We start from the raw sequence: 24613 nt of genomic DNA, 5'->3' as shown, positions 1-24613 counted from the left end.
CATCTTATCATGAACACACAAAAGTCTTTTCAAATCTATACTTCATAATGTTGCGACAGTTAAGGCAGGCTTAGTTATACCTATATAAATGGAAATCATGCGTACACACAACCTCTTTTACAAGCTTAATTAAGTCTTAATTTTATTTAATAGCCAGGAACATGCCATCATCAATTTAAACACATCCAGTTCCAATAAACACTTTTGAACTAACTTCAATTCTTAAGCAACAGTAGCTTTGGCAACATTGTAGAAATCACTTAACAAAAAGGCTTTTGCAACTCCTTGCACTTTCTCTTTTCAGACGTAATCAAGTTTCCGCAACCCGATGCCTTTGTTAACCCATAAGTAACCTGTCAACTGTAAAACAAATATCCTGCTTTTTCAGGTTTCTCAATGAGATTTACAGGAAGACATTTCTTGCTTGGCATTGCTACCTGCCGCACCTCCAACAGTGCCCCTAGGTCAGCTGCATGGTCATCATCCAAGGACCACCATTCATTGATGTTTTGCTCCCTTAGCCCTGGCACATCTGCTGGTGCACAGCAGTGGCAGAGAAGTCTCCCTGAAGCGCCCTGCAGCTTCCAATGGGGTTAGTCAGTCCCCCAATTTCTGTCCTTCCTCCTCAGCCACAGCCAAAAGCTGCCCTTTCCTGCCTCCTCAGTCAACTCTCTGGTGGCCCTCCTGAACCTCGCTCCAGACACTGCCATATCACGGAGTAACCTTGTTGTTGATGCGCCAACCTCAAATATAGCATTTTCTGCCAAATTCTGGTGCATGTAGGACAACAGTGAAGATGATTCTATCCCACTAAGAATTTCTTACCATTTCCCAAAAATTAAACAAAAATGCAGGATAAACAATTGCGGTTTCTTATCTACTATGGATAGTCAGAAGCTTTTTCCCCAGGGCTGAAATGTCTAACACGAGAGTGCAGTTTTAAGGTGCTTGGAAGTAGGTACAGAGGAGATGTCAGGGGTAAGTATTTTTACTCAGAGAGTGGTGAATGCATGGAATGGAATGCCGGCGACGGTGGTGGAGGCAGATGCGATAAGGTCGTTTAAGAGACTCCTGGATAGGTACATGGAGCTTAGAAAAATAGAGTGCTATGGGTAACCCTAGGTAAGTTCTAATGTAAGGACGTGTGCGGCACAGTATTGTGGGCCGAAGGGCCTGTATTGCGCTGTAGGCTTTCTATGTTTCTGTTACTCTTATTCAGCAAAGCATCGTACTTGTTTTTCAAAAACTCCTGCAAGAAATCAGTATGGGAGTACCAGTAAGGTAGCGTAGATTAGCATAACGCTTTATGGTGCCAGAAAACAGGGTTCAATTCCCACCACCGTCGGTGAGAAGTTTGTACGTTCTCTTCATAGCCAGGAGAGTTTCCTCTGGGTGCCCCGCTTTCCTCCAACATTCCAGAAACGTACGAGTTAGTAAGTGGTGGCCATGCTACGTTGGCCCTGGAAGCACAGCAACACTTGTAGACTGTTCCTAGCACAATCCTTGGACTGCATTGGACACTGATGCAAACAAAGCAAACTATATAGTTTGATGAATAAGTGACAAATAAAGCTGATCTATCTATGCCAGTCACCACTTAAATTGCCTGTCAGCAGAACAACATGCTGTACACCAAACCTTCTTGGTTTAAAACTGCTCTTTTACCAAAATTCATACCAAATGGAATAAATGCACATTTTTCCACGTAATGCTCTACCTGTCACCACCTTAAATGCTCATTTAGTTTGTTCATATCCCTTTTTAGATTCTTGCCTCCCTTTCTCATTCACTTCCCCACCTGGCTCTGTTTCTCCAGTAAAGCTGGCAAAATACTTTTAAGCTGAATTTAATAGTCTGAACTATCAAGCAGCAACTCCAGAAAATAACTATCATTAAAGTGACACATACGCTCCATTTCATTGTTTAAATAATAATTCTAAAGTACATGAATACTTACAGAATATGCTAGGATGATGCTTAAACTTATAAAACTTTTATATGGAATCAGTTCAATGTCTTCCAGCAGCGGTTCATAACATTGGTCCTGTATTGCTGTTGGGGACTGTCATGTGGGTTTTCATTCATAAGTTAACATCTGAATCTGAATAAAACATAAGGAAACCATTACAAGCAGAATGAAAGTGATTCGATATCTATATGATGTGAATAATCATGAGAGGTTATGGTCTGCAAAATGTTGAGGAACAGCTCAAATGAAACCATTACCCTTGCATTACAGAATGAAATACATGGACTTCTACAATTTTAATAAAATAATGAAGTGTTAATACATAAAAACACAAGAAACTACTTTTACTGATGCATCCTAATGAGTTGTATCATAGGTTGGTAAGGTAATTGCTCTGCTCAAGATCACAATTGCAGAGCTGTGAATAAAGCCCAGTCCATCACACAAAGCAGCCTCCTCTCCATAGTCTACACTTCCCATTGCCTCAGGAAAGCAGCTAACATAATAGCCACCCTGGTTATTCTCTTTTCTCCCCACCTCCCCTTGGGCAGATGATATAAAAGCATGAGAGCATGTACCACCAGACTCAAAGACAGCCCCTTTCCTACTGTTATAAGACTCTGGAACAAATCTCTCTTGCAATCTCCCTTGTCATGGTCCTTGCATTCTATTTGGCTATCTGCATTGAACATTCTCAGTAACTTAAAGTTCAAAGTAAATTTATTATCAAAGTACATATACATCATTGACAGGAGTAGGGGCAAAGACAGATTACTGGCGCCTTAAAACCACTCGCTTTGGACAGATGGGGCTCATCAGCAGTAGTTGGCAGATCATCGAGGAGAACGAAAACTCTAATCTTAAACCTCCGCTGCCTTGCAGCTATACCAGACATCCCACCTTTCCCGGAAGATCCGGGAGTCTCCCGCATATCGATAGTGGCTCCCTGACGCCCGGAAATTATATACAATATCCTGGAGATAGATTTTTTTGAGAGGGAGAGGGAGAGCGAGCATCCTGATTGGTCTCTCTTCGTGCTAAGAGTGGTCCCCAACCACCGGGCTGTAAGGAAACAATATGATTTGGCGATATGAAACGATATGAGTCATTTGCACCTTTCCTCATTCCCTGTCACGCACTGTTGAACTTGGACACATGCAAAATCATCACGCGCGCGTCATCCATGTCAGCGCGGGAAGAAGATCAACTCCTCGAGCTTGTAAGTGACAGCGGGCTGAAAAGTTTGTTTGACATAACATCTCTGCCGGCATTCTGGATCAAAGTCAAGGCTAAATATCCTGAGATAGCCACGAAAGCACTGAAAATGTTGCTTCCATTTCCAACATCATATCGCTGCGAAGTGAAGTTTTCTGCAATGAATGCAACAAAAACTAAATTGCGGAATAGACTGGACATAAGGAACTCCCTTCGAGTATCGCTGTCTCCCCTCACCCCTCGATGGGACCATCTTGTTGCAGGAAAACAAGCCCAGGGCTCCCACTGATTCAGCAATATCGGAGTGTTGCAATGATTTTATATGTTCATACGGGGAAAATATGCGCTGTGTTTAATATTCAAACGTTACTTAAAATGTTATGATGCTATTGACTTATCACCTCTATTCCGGTCGTGATTAACCCCACCACCACCCCGGTCAGCAAGAATATTGTCAATATTAAACGGGTCTGCGGGGCAAAAAGTGTTGGGGACCCCTGCCAAGTAGACCTATCAGTTTTTTCTGTGGGCGGGCTTTACAGTCGACCTCAAAAATAATGAGAGTGTTGCTCGCTGCACTGTTTGCAACAGTGACTTTTCTATTGCCCATGGTGGGTTAAAATGTAAAAGACATGTTGAGGTGAGTTTGACGGGTGTCATTACAGCATAGCTAACGTTATTTAAACTAGCTGGCTAGCTGCTAAGGAGCTACGCTATTGTCCTACGTGATGAGGCCAAACTCCCTGTAGACTTGCTTAAAGTTGTAATACAATAAACACGATAATATAAGTACATATTTTAAAGTCACATTTGCTGCATATACCCAACTTGGTTTACAGATTAGACAAAATCACTAAACAAAGTATTACATACACCCTTGAAGGTCAATGGGGGGGGGGGGCGCTACCTCCCTGAAATGAGTTTTTGCAGGGTGGGATGTCTGCTATACCCACTCATGGGGAAGGCTTCGGGAAGTAAACCCAGAGAAAAATCTGGAGCTGGAGTCCCTAAGGCAGTCACACATTGATTTCAATGCTGACTGGCACCTCCTGCAACGCTGCTGGTACCAAACTGTATCAGTCTCTGCCACTTCCCTGGGTTCATCAGTTGCGTGGAGAGGGGGAGCTTGCTACATGGGCAACAGCTTGCTCTCCATATCGTACTGCCCAGGCTTGTGTATCTAGTCAAGTCACTTTTTATTGTCATTCCGACCATAACTGCTGGTACAGTACACAGTAAAAACGAGACAATGTTTTTCAGGACCATGGTGCTACATGAACAATACAAAATCTACACTGAACTACATAAAAAACAACAACTACACTAGACTACAGACCTACCCAGGACTGCATAAAGCGCACAAAACAGTGCAGGCATTACAATAAATAATAAACAAGACAATATGCACAGTGGAGGGTAGTAGGTTGGTGTCAGTCCAGGCTCTGGGTATTGAGGAGTCTGATGACTTGGGGGAAGAAACTGTTACACAGTCTGGTTGTGACAGCCCGAATACATCGGTGCCTTTTGCCAGATGGCAGGAGGGAGAAGAGTTCGTATAAGGGGTGAGTGGGGTCCTTCATAGTGCTGTTTGCTTTACGGATGAAGCCTGTGGTGTAAATGTCTCTAATGGCAGGAAGAGAGACCCCGATGATCTTAGCTGACCTCACTATCCGCTGCACGGTCTTGCGATCTGAGATGGTGCAATTTCCGAACCAGGCAGTGATGCAGCTGCTCAGGATGCTCTCAATACAACCTCTGTAGAATGTGGTGAGGATCGGGAGGCGGGTGGGCGATGGACTTTTCTCAGCCTTTGCAGAAAGTAGAGACGCTACTTCAATAAAAATCAATAAAAGATCACACCATGTAATCCTAACATGATGTTCTGTTTTCTTCCCCACTAACTCAATGTTATTATGTTTGACATGATCAGTATGGCTAGCACACAAAAGCTTTTCATTATAACTCAATACATGTGACAATATTAAACTTATAAATTGAAAAAAAAGGAGTAGGTAATCAGGCCCTTCAGGTCTACCTTGCTGGTTAATATGACCATCACCGATCTATACCTCTTCCTCTCCATCCCTCTTCCTCTCCATCCCTCTTATTCCTTGATCTATCAAATACAGATCCACGTACACTTTAAATACTTCTAATGAACCCAAAAAACACCAGGAATGAGAATTCCAGAGATTCACCACCCTCTGCAAGAAATTTTAACACACTTGTTTTTAAAAAAACTGGCTCCTCATCTTGTAGTTATATTCCCTAGTTTGAGACTTGCCCTCTACTGAAGACATCCTCAATTCTAGCCTGTCAAATCCCTTTAGGATCTTATACATTTTAATCAGCTTACACCTCGTTTTCCTAAATTCCAAGGGGTCTAAACCTGGAGAATAATTTGAGGCAAACAATTCAAAGACTTAAATGTTAAGAAAGTATTGTCTTTGACTGGGTAGACAATTTTTACATTTGGATTTATTAACGTAATTAAAAATTTATTAGAAATAGTACTTATTGCAATCAACTCTAGGTGGCTTTTATGATATGAAAACTCAGACCATGAGTTTTAGGTATACAGCTGGGCCTTTTAAGTTGCATGCTACCAGTTTAGATATGTCGCCGAGTGCAAAGGTGGGGGGGTGGGGGGTAGAGGAGCAACTATAGATAAATGTAGATGGAAAATAAGATTGGGTTGGTGGGCCAGAAAGGAAGCAGCAGTTCAAATAGCCTTATTGGAAACAAGTGGATGAGGCAAAGGAAAGGGAAATTTAAAATGAATTGCAAGTTCGCCTATCAGTTCTACAATACCAAAATGGAAATGTATTGCTGATCATTTATCATCAATAGATTTAAATTCAGGATCTCCAAAACCCAGCTGCATTAACCACATCTGCAGTTCAAAAAGATGGCTTCTCACTCTTGTAAGTGCATTAGAAAATGGCCTATTAGTACATTTTGACATCATAGGGCAAACAAGGCAGAAAATCCTAGGCAGCTGGTTGTACAAAGTTCAGAGAGGAAGTAAGAAAAGGAAAAAAGCAGAGATGTAGCCTGAAAACAGCGGCAAAAAAAAACACAAAAAGTAATCCAAAATCTTCTGTGGATCACTGAATTGTAAATGGCTGTAAAGGAGTGTTAAGGACCATTAGGAACCAAAAAGATCACCTATGGTAGCTCACAGCCATGGATTAGGATTAATCTTTAGCAAGGATGATGCTGCATGAGGAAGATGTGACTGAGGCAGTGGATGGGCAAAACAAAAATATGGTTAGAAATTATGGATGTGATTGCACCAGGGAAGTACAGAGATCTGCCAGTTTGTTGCCTCGACTCGAACACTTAATTTAAAGTGAACGGTGGGATAGGCTGGGCGTGTCTTCCCCAGAGTGCAGCAAGCTGAGGGATGACTTGATAAAGGATGTAAGGATAAACCTACCAACTGCAGACCAGTCTGTTTCTCCCCAGTAGGTATACTTTCAGTACAATACTCAGAGTCAAAATTTGCAATCACCTCAACAGTCTGAAGTGTTGAGGATAAGTCAACACGGATTTGTTATGGGCAAATTATGTTTAATCAATGATGAGTTTTAGACAAGGCTCAATGCATACAAGATGCTGTAGGAACTCAGCAGGTCAGGCAGCACCTACGACGGGAATAAACAATAGATGTTTTGTGCCAAGACCCTTCACCAGGACTGGAAAGGAAGGGTAAGGGTAGAGAGAGGGGAAGGAGTACAAGCAGGCAGGTGATAGGTGAAGCTAGGTGAGGGGGGAGGTAGATTGGTGGGCGAAGGGGGAGGAAGTAAAAAAACTGGGTGGTGATAGTTCGAAGAGGTAAAGGGCTGAAAAAGGAGGAATCTGACAGGACAGGACAGTGGACCATGGGAGAACGGGAAGGAGGGGCGCTACAGGGAGGTGATGGAGAGGTGAGGAGAAAGCAAGGCGTAAGAGTGAGGCCAGAGGATGCTGTCCAAGTTGCATGCCATCTTGGACAATGTCTCCCATCCACTAATGTACTGGTTGGGCACAGGAGTACATTCAGCCAGAGACTCATTCCACCGAGATGCAACACAGAGCGTCATAGGAAGTCATTCCTGCCTGTGGCCATCAAACTTTACAACTCCTCCCTTGGAGGGTCAGACACCCTGAGCCAATAGGCTGGTCCTGGACTTATTTCCTGGCATAAATTACATATTACTATTTAAGTATTTATGGTTTTATTACTATATTTATTATTTATTGTGCAACTGTAATGAAAACCAATTTCCCCCAGGATCAATAAAGTACGACTATGACTATGAAAGAAGAATGGAAAAGGAGAGAAGAGGGAAGGGAGGAGAAATTACCAGATGTTAAGAGAAATCGACATTCATGCCATCAGGTTGGAGGATCTCAGCAGAATATGAGGTGTTGCAATGTTATCTCTATTCCCTTGGGAAGTTTGCTAAACGCAAGATGAATCACTGAGACAATAAAGTTAAAAGTGATAACTGATCTTCCTGTCATGGTATATAGTAATTTTCAGAAGGCATTTGAAAAAGTGCCTTATTATAGATGGTAATTAAAACAGACTGAGAGAAGTATGGAGAGACTGACATAACCTTGTTTGACACTGGTCTTCGTTGAGAACTATTCTCAGTGATGACTAGTAACCCTTTTACCTTTCTTGTCTCAATACTCCATCTTGTTTTACTGTTGTTGCTACTGCTTGTGGTGTTCTACAGAGCATCATGGACACACAATGTTGGCGTCTCAATATGTAGCAACACTTGCAGGCTGCCCCCAGCATATTCTTGGATGTGCTGATTGTTAACGCTAACGACACATTTCACTATATGTTTTGAAGTAAATGTGTTAGATAAATCTGAATCCAAATCAGAGCTAATAATTCAAGTCAAACCTCCTTTGTTAGAACTGGGGAGAACAGCATACTTCCAAGTCAGGACTGTGGGCATGCTATGTTGACACCGAAATGTATGGCGACACTTGCGTGTGGCCCCTCATACACCCTTGGTTTGTGTTGATGTTAACACAAATGATGCATTTCAGAGTATGTAATAAATAAATTAATCTGAACATCCTCACTGACTCTGAGGAATCTCTGGCCTATGACTGCTCAAAGTGGAGAGAAAGCATTTGGGCTGATATTGAGAAAGTTAAAGCCAGCATGAGGAGTAAGTCTCTAAACAAGTGGTTGTTGGAGTGCATGACCTCACAAACTCTGAGTGTCCATGCTGTCAGTGAGCACCTGCCCCACCTCTGCTTAAAATGAAGTTTGAAACCCACAAAAAAAAGACACTGTAACTGCACGGATAAAAGATTGGCTAAGTTGTCGGAATTGCAACCTAGCCAATCTTTCATCCATGCAGTTACATCAACGCCTGGATAGAAATGTAAAGAGGAAGTAAAGCATGACTGTTTTACATAATAATCTACGATTACATGTACAGGTTTAATCTTCAAGTAAGACCATAAGACACAGGAGCAGAATTAGGCCATCTGGCCAATCCCTGCTCTGCCATTGCATCATAGCTGATTTACTGTTCCTCTCAACCCCATTCTCTGCCTTCCCACTGGAATTTCTGACATCATTACTAATCAAGAACCCATCAACCACTGCTTTACATATAGCCAATGACTTGGCCTCCACAGCCGTCTACAGCAACGAATCCCACAGATTCATCACCGTCTGTCTAAAACAAAATTCCTCCTCATCTGTGTTCTAAAGGGACGTCCTCGTATTCTGAAACTGTGGCCCCTGTCCTAGACTCCTCGCTACAGAAAACATCCTAAGTCCACTCTTCTAGTCGTTTCAATATTCAATAGGTTTTAATGAGATTGCCCCTCACTCTTCTAAATTCCAGTGAGTACAGGCCGAGCCATAGATGTTCCTCATATATAAATCCTATCTTTCCCAGTCTCATTCCTGTGAGTTTCCTCCACTCTCTCCAATGACACCACATCCTCTTAGATAGGGTGCCCAAAATGCTCACCATATGTGCAAATAACTTGAGGCTTGGTGGCTTAATGATTTTTGAGGACAGGAAGCGACCAAGAGTATACAGACATGCTGGAAGAATGAGCAGTATGTGGCAGGTGAAATTTTACACAAAATTGCAAAGTGTTACATTCTAGCAGAAAGAACAACGGGTGCATTTCTAACAAGGACAAAGAATCAGACAAGCTGGGGATAAAAATGTAAAGATCACTAAAAGTTGTGGATATTCAGTGTGCAACTGTTGGCAGTGTGTTTTGCACCGTGACCCTGGAGAAATGCTATTTCGTCTGGCTACATTCGTGTGTGTTGTTGAATGACAATTAACCCTGATTTTAAACGAGCATACAGGATCCGAGGCTTGGGGCAGCATGGTAACAGAGTGGTTAGCACAATGCTTTACAGTACTGACGACCCGGGTTCAATTCCCACTGCTGTCTGTAAGCAATTAGTACGTTCTCCCGGTGACCACATGAGTTTCCTTCGGGTGCTCCCATTTCCTCCCACAATCCAAAAACATACAAGTTGGTAGGTTAATTGGTGATTGTAAACTGTCCTGTGACTAGGCTAGGATTAAATCGGGGGATTGCCGGGCAGCGTGAGGTCACAATTAATTCCCACTGTGCTGGGTGCCACACTTTTGGAAAGAAATTAAGACCATAGAGAAGGTGCAGAAAACATTTTCCGCAATTATTCCAGGGGTGAGGGAATTTAAGGGACTGGTCAAGCTGGTCTCATTCTCCTTGAAACTGAGGAGACTGAGAAAGGTATTCACACTCAAAGGTTTGGATAAGAAATTCTCATTGCTGGCAGCAACTCAGTTTCAATTCCCACCACTGTCTGTAAGGAGTTTGTACATTCTCCTTGTGACTGTGTGGGTTTCTTCCGAGTGCTCCAGTATCCTCCCCTATCCCAAAGACGTACAGGCTTGTAGATTAATTGGTCACATGGGTATAATTAGGCAGCACAGGCTCACTGGGTCAGAAAGGCCTGTCACTGTGTTCTTTCTCCAAATTAAAATAGAAATACAACAAAATAAACTGGGCTGTGTCAAGAAGCAGGCAATGTAGAATGAAGTCAGTTATGAAATTAAACAAAAGAGCAAATACAGCACAGTGGTTCAGCTTGTAGAGCTGATGTCTGAGAGTTACACTGACCTCGGTTTAAACATGGCCTCCAGTGCTGTCTATGTGGAGGTTGCATGTTCACCTCATGACATCGTTCCCTGGGTTTTTCTCCCTCTGCAAATTCCCAGCGTTGAGAATATTTGTGATACCAGAAGAGATGGTTAGAGGGAATATTAGTTGTGTGTGTGTGGGAGGGGGGGGCAGGTCAACACCAGAGCTGAAGGAACTCATCATGTCAGGCAGCATCCATGGAGAGAAATGAACAGCTGACATACATTTACCTCCATAGGTGCTGACAGATTTGCTCCAACTCCTTTGTGCACATCTCCAGATTTCCGGCAGTCTGTGACTCAATAGGCCAAAACAGCCACTTCTATGTCATAAGGAAATCTGGATTTAGTTTAAACTGAAGCATTTTGATTGGGAACACACACTTCAGTAATGTGTGGTGAAAGCAAAGTCCATCATAACATTCAAAAGAGAGCTGGGTAAATACTTAACATCGTGAAGACTCCGACACACCCTACTCATGGACTGCTTGTCCCACTCTCACCAGGGAGGAGGCCTCATAGCATCCACGCCAGGGCCAGACTCAAAACAGTTACTTTCCCCAAGTAGTAAGACTGATCAATACCTCCACTCACAAACCCACCCCTCCACAACCACTTTATTAAATTCCTGCCTTAGTCTCCTTAATGTACAGACACTCCTGTGCCTAGCGCCACTTTATGGACAAACAATTAAAGTATGTATATAAATTATCTTATGTATTTATATTTATTGTTTCTTTTAAATTATTGTGTTGTCTTATCCAGAGTAATAATTATTTAGTTCTCCGATACACTTGCGTACTGGAAAAAAAACCATTAAACAAGCTTGAATAACAAGGATATAGGTGGAATTGTCTGTTGAGAGTATAATTCCTGCAGGGAGAGGTCAGTAAGGGCAGGCGTTGGGACCAAAGTCCTGGAACAATTCGACGTGGCTCCGATGGTCACCGAGAGCGGTTCCTAGTGCAGGGATTTGGCGAGCTCAAGGCGCCCGAAACCCGCAGCACAATGGGCAGGGACACCGACTCCGCAGGAGCCGTCGCCTGCTGTAGATTTCACGTTAAACAAAAGCAGAACTGGAGGTAAAGGTCTGAAGGGAGTGACACCCCCACCCTCCGTTTCTCGGCCTTGGGTCGCCTCCACCCCCCGGGCCAGGACCCCCACCCTCGGCCTTCACCACCGACGTACCAGGTCGGCCGATGCCCGGTCTCCTCCTTTATCCCCTGGAACTCCACTCCTGATCCTCACTTCCCCGTCACTCACTCACTCACCCTCCCTCCGGCCGGCCAGCGCTCCGCTTCACACAGCGTCGCAGCCTCGACTCTCCCGCCCGTCCTCACTTCCGGCTCCTTAAAGGGGAGGATCATTCTGGCTGTTTGGCCGACATTTTTTCCCATTTCAAACTAAACTTTATTCATAAGAAATGTACGCTAGGAATACCAAGAAGAGCGGCCACGGCTTCCTTCACAGGCCTCCACCTCTGGACTGCGGTCTTATTTAGCAAAATTGCACATTTGATAATTTTATATTTTATTTTGATGGAATAACGTACAGGCATTGTGGGGAAGAATGACAGTTCAGGGTTCTGTCACCAGTGGACACTGAGGGAGTGGGTTCTGTGTAATAGCCCCTCAAATACTGAATTGCTTTAGAGAGGAAACAGTTTCTCTTAACAGTTTATAAGAGAAAATATTGACAATGTAGAGAAAGGCATGCACCAAATGTATTTCATATCTATATTAATAATATATTTACTGAAATTAAAATAATACTTACTTTTGGATGTGGATATTAACCGCAGGGTCAGTATTTGTCATCCATCCCTAGTTGCCCTAGAGCAGGTGGCTGTGAACTAACTTCTTGAATTACCACGGTGCTACCACAAGACTGTCGATTAGGGAGTTTCAGGAATTGGACACAATGCAAATTAAGGATCAGCAACATAATTTCAAGTCAGGATTGTGGGTATGCTATGTTAATAGGACACTTGCATGCTGCCCTGCCCCCAGCACTTCCTTGGGTGTGTTGGTTGTAAATGCAAATGACACATTTCACTCTTTTTTTTATATGCACATGGGACAAATAAGTCTGAATCTGTATAGCTGGAGGCATTGTGCTCCCATGTGCCTTCTACTCTTGACCTTTGTAGTGATTGACCTGATCGATTTTGGAAGTGCTTTTGAGGTTGTCAATTTCTAAATGGTATACACTATAGCTCTGGTAATGGAGAATACAATAGGATGAGGAAGGATTTGGCTAGTGTAGACAGGGCACACAGGCTATATGGTAGGACAGATGAGGGACAGTGGAAGAATTTCAAAGAGATTTTTTGTAGTGCTCAACAAAAGTATATTCCAGTTAAAAGCAAGGGCAGTAAGGCTTCGATAACTAAGAAATAAAAGAAAGGCATCAAACTAAAAGCTCGTGCATACGAAGTCTCCAAGAGTAGTGGGAAACTGGAAGATTGGGAAAACTTTAAAAAGCAACAAAGTACCACTAAGTGGGAAATAAAGAAAGGGAAATTAGATGATGAAAATAAATTAGCACAAAATATAAAAATGGATAGTAAAAATCTTTTACATTATATTAAGCGGAAAAGGGTGGCTAAGGTGAATGTAGGTCCCTTGGAGAACAAGAAGGGGGAATTGATATTGGGTAATAAGGAATGGCCGAGGCTTTGAATTACTATTTTGTGTCAGTCTTCATGGTGGACGACACATCTAACATGTCAGAGATGTTATGGATGTGAAGGGAGGCGAGGACCTCGATACAACAGCTATCACTAAGGAGGTGGTGCTGAGCAAACTTGTGGGCCTGAAGATAGATAAGTCCCTGGTCCTGATGGAATGCATCACAGGGTACTGAAGGAAATGGCAGAAGTCATAGTAGAGGTTTTGGTGATGATTTACCAAAATTCTCAGGACTCTGGGCAGGTCCCGGCAGATTGGAAGATGGCGACTGTCACGCCACCGTTCAAAAAAGGTTGTAGGCAAAAGGCAGGTAACTATAGGCCAGTTAGTTTAATATCTGTAGTTGGGAAAATGCTTGAAGCTATCATTGAAGAAGAAATAGCGAGGCATCTGAAAAGAAATGAATCCATCAGGCAGACACAGCGTGGATTCAGCAAAGGCAGGTCCTGTTTGACAAACTTACCGGAGTTGTTTGAGGATATAACGAGCGCAGTGGATAGAGGGGAACAGATGGGCATTATTTACTTCGATTTCCAAAAGGCGTTTGATAAGGTGCCACATAAAAGACTTATCCATAAGATAGGGATGCATAGAATTGGGGGTGATGTATTAGCATGAACAGCAGAAAGCTCCCAATTGCCAATTGTACATTAGTAACCAAGAGATTGAACAAAAGACCAGCTTTAATTACCTTAGTAGTTTTATATCACAAGATGCTAGAAGTAGAAATAAAAAGTAGAATTGCCATTGCCAAAACCAACTTCCAAAAAACGAAACCCATTTTTACCAACAGACACATTTCTATGACGTCAAGGCTTAGGCAACTAAAATGTTACATCTGGTCAATCTTGCTGTATGTTTCTGAAACATGGACTATAATACCAGAACTCCAAAGAAACTTAGAAGCCACAGAAATGTGGTTTCTTAGAAGAATGCTGAAAATATCATATAGAGATAGGGTAACTAATGAGACAACGTGCCCATACAAAAAGATCTTTAATGAGAACATTAAATGAGAGGAAACTTAAATTCCTAGGCCATGTTGTCAGAAAGGGAGAAATAGAATGCCTTACATTACAAGGCCGTATGCCTGGGAAACGCGGTAGAGGAAGGCAAAGAAAAGAAATGGACACTGTGAAAGAACTGACAGATCTAAGTGTGCGAGATATGATTGACACTGCGAGGGATCATTTGATGTGGAGAGCCACGATCGCCCAAGTGTGTAATGCGCAAGGCACGTGAAGAAGTATTAGCATGGGTAGACTAATAGAAAGCAAAGAGTTGGGATACATGGGTGTTACTCTGGTTGGCAATCAGTGGTGAACGGTGTGCCACAGGGGTCGGTGCTGGGCCCACAACTGTTCAAGATATACCTTAACAATCTAGAAGAGGGGACCGAGTGTAGTGTATCTACGTTTGCTGATGGTACTAAATTGAGTGGAAAAGCAAATTGTGTAGAGGATTCAGAGAGTCTGCAGAGAGATATAGAAAGGTTAAGTGAGTGGACAAGGGTCTGGCAAATGGAGTACAATGTTGGTAAATGCGAGGTCATCCACTTTGGAAGGAAAAATGAAGGAGCAAATTATTACTTAAATGGTAAAAAAAATTGCAGCATGCTGCTGTGCAGAGGGACTTGGGAATGCTTGTGCATGAATCACAAAAGGTTGATTTGCAGGTGCAGCAGGCTATCAAGAAGGCAAATGGGATGTTGGCCTTCATTGCTAGAGGGATTGAATTTAAGAGCAGGGAGGTTATGCTGCAACTGTACAGGGTACTGGTGAGGCTGCACCTGGAGTACTGTGTGTAGTTCTGGTCTCCTTATTTGAGGAAGGATATACTGGCTTTGGAGGTGATGCAGAGGAGGTTCACCAGGTTGATTCCAGAGATACAGGGGTTAGACTATGAGGAGAGATTGAGTTTGCCTGGGACAGTACTCGCTGGAATTCAGAAGAATGTGAGATCTTATAGAAACATAAAATTATGAAAGGGATAGATAAGATAGAGGCAGGAAAGTTTTTTCCACCAGTAGGTGAGACTAGAACTAGAAGACATAGCCTCAAAATTCAGGGGACTAGATTTAGGATGGAGATTTTGAGGAACTGCTTTTCCCAGAGAGTGGTGAATCTGTGGAATTCTCCGCCCAATGAAGCAGTGGAGGCTACCTCAGTAAATATATTTAAGACAAGGTTGGATAGATTTTTGCATAGTAGGGGAATTAAGGGTTATGGGGAAAAGGCAGGTAGGTGGAGATGAGTCCATGGCCAGATCAGCCATGATCTTATTGAATGGCGGAGCAGGCTCGACAGGCCAGATGGCTCTGGCTCTGCTTGAATACCGCAACACACCGATTGAGGGTGTGGGGTTCTCTCCTGCGCAGCTGTTGATGGGACGTCATCTGAAGTCCAAACTGCCAACATCCACAACTCTACTGACTCCTGAAGGTAATGCTCAAGTACATGACAAGCAAATAAAACAAAAGAGCTACTATGACAGACATACAAGACAGTTGCCAGATCTGCATACAGGTGAAAATGTCAGAATACAGAGAGGAGACACTTGGCAACCAGCTGTGGTTGTGAACAGACATCAGCAACCAAGATCCTTCATAGTTCGCACGCTGGACGGAAGAGTCTACAGGAGGAACAGGAAGCATCTGCTGAAGACAGGCGAGAGGGAGTTTCCACGTACAGATGCACAGGACATTTCCACAGATACAGACATGGAAACAAACGACACCAAGAGTGATGCAGACCGCAAAGACAGAGAGGTCACTCGAGAGACTGGCACTGATGAAGGACAAGCGCAGTCACAGTTGTATCACACATGGTCTGGGAGACAAGTCAAACTTCCAGCTAGATACAGAGACTAGACGTACATACAGTCTCATACAGTTTGAGGCAAAGTCACACATGTTATAAGTTCCAAGATATGAAATAAAAGGTTTATTAGTCTATGTTAGTAAAAGAAAATACACTGCTGTTAGTATTGTAAGATACAATGCAGAATACAGTACAAGAAGTTAAGATTTTTTTTAGTTTGGGTCATGGTTGTTGCACTGTAAGAAGGGCGTACCTAGAGGCATTGTGTTGGTAATTCACAGTGTTGTAAAAAAAAATCTTGAGAAGGGGGATGTAATGTATCGTGTGAGTATTCGTAGCTTCAGAGGCGTATGATGTCAGGACATAGAGAAGTGAAAAACGGAAGTCTGGTGAATAAACGTGGTTGTTCAATCTACAGCGGTGTCCGAGTCACATCAATATTACACTTATTTCTTATGTTCTTAAATGAGGGCTTAACTGCTACATGGGGAGGAAAGGGAGAGGATCCTTTGTCCTGGATGATGGTTCATGCAAACGTTGGCATAAAGCTCCACCTGATCTGGAAGGAAGCAGTTGATGAAGGTTAGCCCTATAACACAGCCCTGAAAAGCTTCTGGGTCTTAGGGTTATTTCCCTCCAACAACCACACCCATCTTCCTTTACACTGGGGTGGCAGGGTGGAGATACCAAAGGAGGTGTAAAGTGCTCCTTCCCTCCACTATCCTGCAGGTCACCCTTGGGCAAGGTGTAACACCAGTTTAGCCCACCCGATCAGGGTCACGTGAAGCCATGACAGCAGGTGGTGGATGGTCGTATGAGCAGCCAGTGCATATCACAAGTCCTGGTTATGTGACCACTTATGCCAGGGAGACAATCCCTGAAGCATATTGATAATGGCTGGGGTCACCTGTCTTATAAAGACACTGCCTGGAAAAAGGCTATTGCAAACCACTTATGAAGAAAAAATTGCCAAGAACAATCATGGCCATGGATAGGGAAAAGAATAAGCAGATTAGAGACAGATGGAAAACCATGATTGCCCATGTCATACAACACAGCATATAATGATTATAGCAGGCCAGGCAGCATCTCTAGGAAGAGGTACAGTCGACGTTGCAGGCCGAGACCCTTCGTCAGGACTGAGTTTCGGCCCGAAACGTCAACTGTACCTCTTCCTAGAGATGCTGCCTGGCCTACTGCGTTCAGCAGCAATTTTTATGTGTGTTGCTTGAATTTCCAGCAACTGCAAATTTCCTCGTGTTTGCATATAATGATTATGATTCCTTTACACAATATGTACTGTGCATTGACCATTTTTATGGGACTCCTTGGTCCATTGCCACTGGAAAATGTAGCCTTTCCATGAGTGGTGGTACCAAGCATAGCAAGTTTTGTGTAATATTCCTATTTTGTTTTAACAACATAACTCTGATAAAAAGCACTGTCTGTAATGTACTAAATGTTGTATTTATTTTAGATAAATTCAGCTGTTCCTATCAAAGCTCAGTTACCTCTGCTGCTTAATCCCAGTCATTGGCTTCAGGTTACAGTTTACACGATAGGGACAGAGCAATAAGTGACAACGTAAAAACTGAGCAAGATGAATGAGCTACTAAGAAGTATTTCGGACCATGAAATAACTCTCTACCACCTGTCTTGACCCCTCTGTTGCCTTTATGCTGTTTGATTTCTTGCCTAGTTCTAAATTAAGCCCCACTTCCATGAGAAATGAGAATGATTTATACTGGCTTTAGTCTATGACAATGTAGCGACAAGATTACGGGCGTTATGTATAATTTTGGTCTGCTATTTAGCAGTAGAATGGATCTCATTCTGAGAACGTTCACTAAATATATCTGAAGTAAGTCTTGATAAACTGTGGTGCCGACAGAGACAGAAACCTCATTCATTGATAGTTACTACAATACTTAGCAGCATTTCATCATTTGCAACTGTTTGAACAATTAATGGGACACCCGGTGACAGACCATGCATTCAAACTTCCCTTTCTTTTCTACCCCATCAGCCAGGATTCCAGCAGGTTGTTAGTGTGAATATGTGAGACAGGTATATGCTTGTCGGTGCTTCCCTTCAGACAGTACATCAAAAACAATTGACTAAAACATTATTTTAAAGATTTCCTCTCCGGGAACGAATCAATCAGTATTCTCTATCAAATGTCATAAACCTATTATGCATTAAATTTTAATAGACAGTTAGCTAAATTTGTCCTGCTTTGATAAAATGACAAGACAAATTAATTTAGGGTGACAACAGTATCCAATTACAGCAATGATAACCACATGTGATATAGTGTTGCTTCTAGTCATCATCGATACTTCGGCAATTAACACTGGCGATTAACTAAATCTGAGGTGCTTGTTTTGGAATGAAAGTGAAATTCTGAAAAACAGATCAGGCAGTGTCCATAGAAAGAGAGACCTAATATCTTTGGTCAAATTCCTTTCTGTTTTGGTAATATAGCAACCAAGGACAGAAATTAATCTTCAAAGTTCTCTTATGCTTCTTAAGATATATTTTGAATCTTCAACTCCACTGAAAATCACAGCATTATCTCTTGTAGTTTTTCGAATCCTAATTCAAGTTAGTGATTTTATAAAGTCCTTAAAAAGTTGAGAAGAATAAATTATTTTTGTCCCCAATTATTTTCATTGCTCTTATTCTACAGAAGGGCAAATGATTGTCAGAATCACCTTCCAGTATACTGTCTTCTTCAGGTTATCTACCTTGTGATTCTCTGCAAAGGTTATTAGTTTTAAAAGACTGGTGACATGATCACAACACCAATTGGACACACACTTTGTTTTAAGTGTATTTTGTTTCCTCAGTAGCTTTTCTCTATTTCATTCTTTGATCATCAACATTGTGCAAGCAGATTACATTTTCTCACATTGTTAACACAATGAAAAGATCCAGAGAGGGGAAGAGGTTAGAGGTAGGAATGAGAATTCTGAAGAGGAGATGTTGAACTTGGCTAAGAAGTTGATGTGAACATGAATCCAAAAGAAAAATTAAATACTGGGTGTCAGATTTTCTTAAGTTTCACCTCTTGGTATACATTCTTCTCTGTTTTTGAACCTCTTTCAATTTATTTTCCATCTTCACTGTAGTTTTGAGTATTTTTATTTTTGGTGATTAACCAAGAGGGGGGCAACAACTATGATCATCACAAACATTCAGCAGCACCACCTCCCTGTCACACTTGTCCCGGTTCACAGCTCCATTTTATCCCAACATTTTCTTTTTTCATGTGTCAAGAACCATGTGATTCAACAATTTTTTGTTGCCCAACAGTTTGCCAAATTCATTTTCCTTTCACTTCCCTCTATCCTTTCTCCAAATCTCACATTTGCACAGTTAAAGCCAATGTCCTCCAGAAAAGTACCAATCCACAATGAACTACATCATCGCCTTTGAGTTCAATCCAATGTTCAATTCTTCTTCTATCACCTTCTCTTCTGCATCAAGGGAGTTTTCCATCCTATCTTCAGGAATTTAATTCCACTGGTGTCAACGGCTTTTACACACTGCTAACAGATGATTGAATCAACCATCTTTTTCGAAAGGAGATTGAATGGCCAGTGACATGGCAACATGTCAGTAAAGTGGAGGGGTTTGAGCAGAGGAGGAGGGAAGGATTAGATTGATTGTTTATTTATTTATTGAGATACAGTCAGCCACGCCGCCCAGCAATCCCCTAATTTAATCCAAACCTAGTCACATGATAATTTACAATGACCAATTAACTTGCCGACCAGTACGTCTTTGGACTCTGGGAGGAAACTGGAGCACTCAGAGGAAACCCACACAGTTACCGGGAGAACATACAAACTCCTTACAGGCAACATGGGAAATGAACCTGTTTCGACTGTACTGTAAAGCGTTGTGCTAACCGCTATGCTACCATGCTGCCTAGTTTATATAGGTTGGCACAACTGTGCTGCACTGTACTATGTTCTTTCTCTGTCAGCAAAATAAAAGATGGTTATTGACTTCAGAAAAGTGGGGGGGGGGGGTGGTAAACATGCTCCTGTTTACATCAGTAGTGCTGAGATTGAGAGGGTTAAGAGTTTCAAGTTCCAAGGAGCGAGTATCACTACTAGCATGTACTAGCTCATCGGCATGTCTACTTCCTCAAAAAGCTAAAGTAATTTGGCACATTGCCTTTGACCCTCAATAATCTTTATCAATGCATTATGGAAAGCATCACTTTTTCAAGGAAGTTACCAGGAAAGTTGATGTTATCTATGTGGACATTAGCAAGGCCTGTGACGAAGTTCCGCATGTGAGGTTGATTAAGAAGGTTCAGTCACTTGGCATTGAAGATAATGTAGTAAATTAGATTAGACATTGACCTCGCGGGAGAAGTCAGAAAGTGGTAGTAGACAGTGGCCTGTGACTCGTGTTGTGCTGCAGGGTATCAGTACTGTGTCTGTTGTTGTTTGTCATGTTTAACAATGATCTGGATGATAATGTGGTAAACCGGATCAGCAAATTTGCAGATGATACCGAGATTGGTGGTGTAGTAGACATTGATGAAAACTATCAAAGATTGAGGTGGGATCTCGGTCAGGTGGAAAAATGAGCAGATGGAATTTACTACAGACAAGTGTAAGGTGTTGCACTTTGAGAGGACAACCAAGCTAGGTCTTACATGGTAAGCAGTAGGGTAGAGAAGTGTGGTAGAAGATGGATCTGGGAATACAGATCCATAATTCCTTGAAAATAGCGTCACAGGTAGATAGGGTCACAAAGAGAACTTTTGGCATATTGACCTTCATAAATCAATGTATTGAGTACAGGAGTTGAGATGTTATGTTGAAATTGTATAAGATATTGATGAGGCCAAATTTGGAGAAACGTGCAGTTTTGGTCACCTACCTACAGAAAAGATATACACAAAATTGAAAGAGTGCAGAGAAAATTTACAAAAACATTGCTGGGACCTGAGTAATAGGAAAAGGTTAGGATTTTATTCCACCGAATGTAGGCGGAATTGATAGAGCTATACAAAACTATGAAGGGTATAGATAGGGTAAATGCAAGCAGGCTTTTCCCACCGAGATTTGGTGAGACTACAAGGAAAGGTGATGGGTTAAGGGTGAAAAGTGAAATGTCTAAGCGTCCATGAGGAAGAACTGCTCCACTCAGAGGATGATGACAGTGTGGAATGAGCTGTATAAACAAGTGATGGATGAGGGTTTGATTTCAACATTTGGATAGGTACATGGATGGGAGGGGTATGGAGAGCTATGGTCTGGGTGCAAGTTGATGGGATTAGGCAGTTTAATGGTTCAGCATAACCTAGGTGACCAAAGGGCCTGTTTCTGTACTATGGTGTTCTGTGACTCTACTGGAGGATAGAGCACAGCAATTCACAGAAACCAGACTTCATTCCATGAACTCTTTTGCCTCCTCAAAGCAGCCAGCATAGTCAAAGATTCCATCCACACTAGAAATTCTCTCTTTTCCCCCTCCCATTGGGGAGAAGATACAAAAGCCTGAAATCACATGCCACCAGGCTCAAGGTCAGCTATCTTGCTGATACAATAAGTTAACTTATACACTAAGTTAATACAAAAAGATGGACTCTTGATCTCGCAATCTATCTCATTGTGGACTTGCACCGTACTATCTGCATGTCCTCTGTACTGTAACACTTTATTCTACACTCTTATTGTTTTTCTTGTACTATCTCAATGCACCTTGTAGTGAATTGATAAGTACGGACAGTGTTTTATTTTATTTTAAAGATACAGCACAGACCAGGCCGCTCCGGCCCAACGAGCCACACTGCCCAGCAACCCACCAATTTAACCCCAGCCTAATCACAGGACAATTTACAATGGCCGATTAACCAGTACATCTTTGGAATGTGGGAGGAAACCTGAGCACCCACGCTCACATGGAAAGATATACATTCTTACAGAGGATGCCGGAATTGAACTCCGAACTCCGACACCCTGAGTTGTAATAGCGTCGCGCTATACTCTCTGCAATATATGACAATAATAAATCAATTTTCCTTGCTGGTGGTACTGCCACATTCCTGAACTCTTGATGGTTGTGGTGAGGACTAGGCCTCACACCACGGTGCTGTCCATTGCAGCTGCCCAGAAGAGATGACGCTGGAGGTGGTGTGGCCAGCATCCATGTTGGCGTCAGTGCTGCCCTCCAGTATTCGCTCTGTGGAAGTCAAGCTGGATTGCACTTGTCTGCAGACAGCTGCAGGCTTGTTCTTGCTGATAACATCCATGGACTCAGGGCCTTGGGCTGTATTTTTTTTTGCATGTCTGCACGTTTTCTGCTACCTTCTATGTGCTACACGTGCCTGGTGCTGTGTATTCATGTACGGTTGAATGACAACTAAACTTGAATTCTATTTCTCTCAGTGATTGTTTTGCTCTTGATGCACTTAATTGTTGTATTTATTATTACCACTTACTCTGTGACTTTCATGCAAACAAGGAGATTTACTGCACCTTGATGTATATGACAAAATATCACCAACCTGAAATGTTCATCCTTTCTCTGTCCCAGTTTGTTAAATATTTTAAAAATATAAAGGTTAGCTTTATTTATCATTTGCATATTGATTCACAGTGAAATGCATGGTTTCTGTGAAATCAAATCAGCAAAGATTGTGCTGAACAGCCCACAAGTGTTGCCAGGCTTCCTGCACCAATATAGCATGCATCGCAACTCATGAACCCTAACCATATGTCTTTGGAATGTGGGAGGAACCAGAGCAGTTACAGGCAAAACATACAAACTCCTTTTCCTAGAGATGCCGCCTGGCCTGCTGCGTTGATTGTACCTCTTCCTAGAGATGCTGCCTGGCCTACTGCATTGACTGCACCTCTTCCTAGAGATGCTGCCTGGCCTGCTGCATTGACTGCACCTCTTCCTAGAGATGCTGCCTGGCCTGCTGCATTGACTGCACCTCTTCCTAGAGATGCTGCCTGGCCTGCTGCATTGACTGCACCTCTTCCTAGAGATGCTGCCTGGCCTGCTGCGTTCACCAGCAACTTTTATGTGCGTTGCTTGAAACTCCTCACAGAGCAGTGAAAACCGATCCCTGATCTTATAGCTGGCACTGAAAGATATCGCACTAAGCTACCATGCCACCCATGACGTACAAAACATTCCCAGCATTTCAAGCATATAAATTGAGTTTGACGAAACCTACCTCACTGTTACTAACAAACATCAGGAAACTGAATTAGCCATTTACTCCAACTGAGATGTACATGTCACTTCAATTTTATAATCAGCAGTCAGCTCTTGGGGCTTGAAGTGACTTGCAAAATAACTCTGTTTGTCCTTTTATTCCCTATTTCCAAAGATTTTTCTTTTTGCCTTCATCTCAAAATGAGTCAGCTAATGAACCTTCAGTTTACAGATTATCAACAGGTAGTCAGGAATTATCCGAACAGGAAGCAGTAAAAATGCAAATAAGGGTGGAAGAAGGTGATAATAAAAACGTGATCTATAGGAAGGGAACAATACTATTTTAGTTTTTAAACTTTATTTAAATTTGGTAACTAGTTTTCCTTTTCTGTCAGTTTAAAATAAATCCACAGCAACTTGTATCTTGCATCTTTTGAAACATCCATCAGAGCACATAACCAGATCTACACAGACAAGAATGTCAGCATTTAAGTTACATCCCCCAGATGTTTTATGGGACTATTACCAAACATAATTTGACAAAAACCACTTAAGGGATTTTAAGAGAGTAAGGTCAAAGACATGGGTTTTAAGGGATGCCTGGGAATAGAAATGAGGAAGAGGGAGAGGCAGAAAGAATTAGGGAGAGTATTCCAGAGTTTAGGGATTTGGTTTCCCACCCAAAGTGGATAAAGTAGGGAAAAACAGAGAGCAGTGATATCTTGGTTGGCGCAAAGGATGGATATTAACAAGAGGAGGGACAAGGCTTCCTCTTTTAAATACCTACTATCCTTTAGAAAATTTGGACTAATTGTTTGGAAAATTACATCAATTTTGAAATTTATTTGCTGCTTAACTGAGAGCAAGTACAGGAGTGATGGGTGACTCAAAAGAAGCAGTGTTGTGGGTAACCCCATGTTTACAGAAGCTAAAAGATGCAAGTCTCTTCAGGAATAGTCGGCTCCAAAAGGTAATAAAGGCATGAATAAGGCCTTCAGCAGCAGATGGGCTGAGGCAAGGTGGAGGTGGTGATGGGAATGGGAAATGATAGCAATGGCATAGATATGTAGTCAGGAGCCGAAAGGGGCATCGAGATTGAAAATACATTTTCATTCTCAGGTGGTTGCTAGGGGGATGTAAATGTGACAAGAACATCTAACAGTATTGAAAAGGTCAGGCAAGGTGGTGATGAAATACAGCCAGGAGTCTTCAGTCTACGGGGAAAATGACACTGAGATCACTTATGTCTCTGGCAAGGAGGATGGAGCTGAGAAATAGGAGGATGTCAAGGATAGACTTATGAAGAACACTTAGAAGTAATAATTATTGAGGAAGAAAAGGTCTTGGAAGTAATTTTTTTTGGATATAATTGGATAGAGTCAGCTTAGGGCTGGCATCTCACCCTGATCAGACAAAAAGAACGATTCTGCAGTCAATCTGTGAAAACTCAGAGGCTTCAGCATTGTGCTAAATGTGTAAAGGGGGTAAACAAAGTTTTAGAAAAGTCAAAGAGTTAATGAAGCAACAAAAAGATGAATGATCTTGTCAACGAAG

General features: G+C 42.2%; 1 protein-coding gene across 5 annotated transcripts in view; it reads right to left on the bottom strand.

The window, feature by feature from the left end:
- Positions 1 to 11706, bottom strand: part of erlin1 (ER lipid raft associated 1) — a 58488-nt gene extending 46782 nt beyond the window's left edge. Inside the window, exons 1-3 of one of the 5 annotated variants that reach the window (XM_072282702.1) lie at positions 11631 to 11696; positions 4847 to 4992; positions 1958 to 2101 (exon numbers count right to left, since the gene is read on the bottom strand). The gene's annotated coding sequence lies outside the window, so the exon portion shown is untranslated. Of the gene's footprint in view, positions 1 to 80; positions 180 to 1957; positions 2102 to 3084; positions 3105 to 4846; positions 4993 to 11547 lie in introns of those variants that run through there. The other 4 variants (XM_072282701.1, XM_072282700.1, XM_072282703.1 and 1 more) reach the window with 4 other exon arrangements.
- Positions 11707 to 24613: the final 12907 nt, after the last annotated feature.

Source organism: Mobula birostris, chromosome 18 (assembly GCF_030028105.1).
Source record: "Mobula birostris isolate sMobBir1 chromosome 18, sMobBir1.hap1, whole genome shotgun sequence".
NCBI lineage: Eukaryota > Metazoa > Chordata > Chondrichthyes > Myliobatiformes > Myliobatidae > Mobula > Mobula birostris.
The sequence above is the reverse complement of the archived record's forward strand: the minus strand, read 5'-3'. Positions and strand labels throughout refer to the sequence as shown.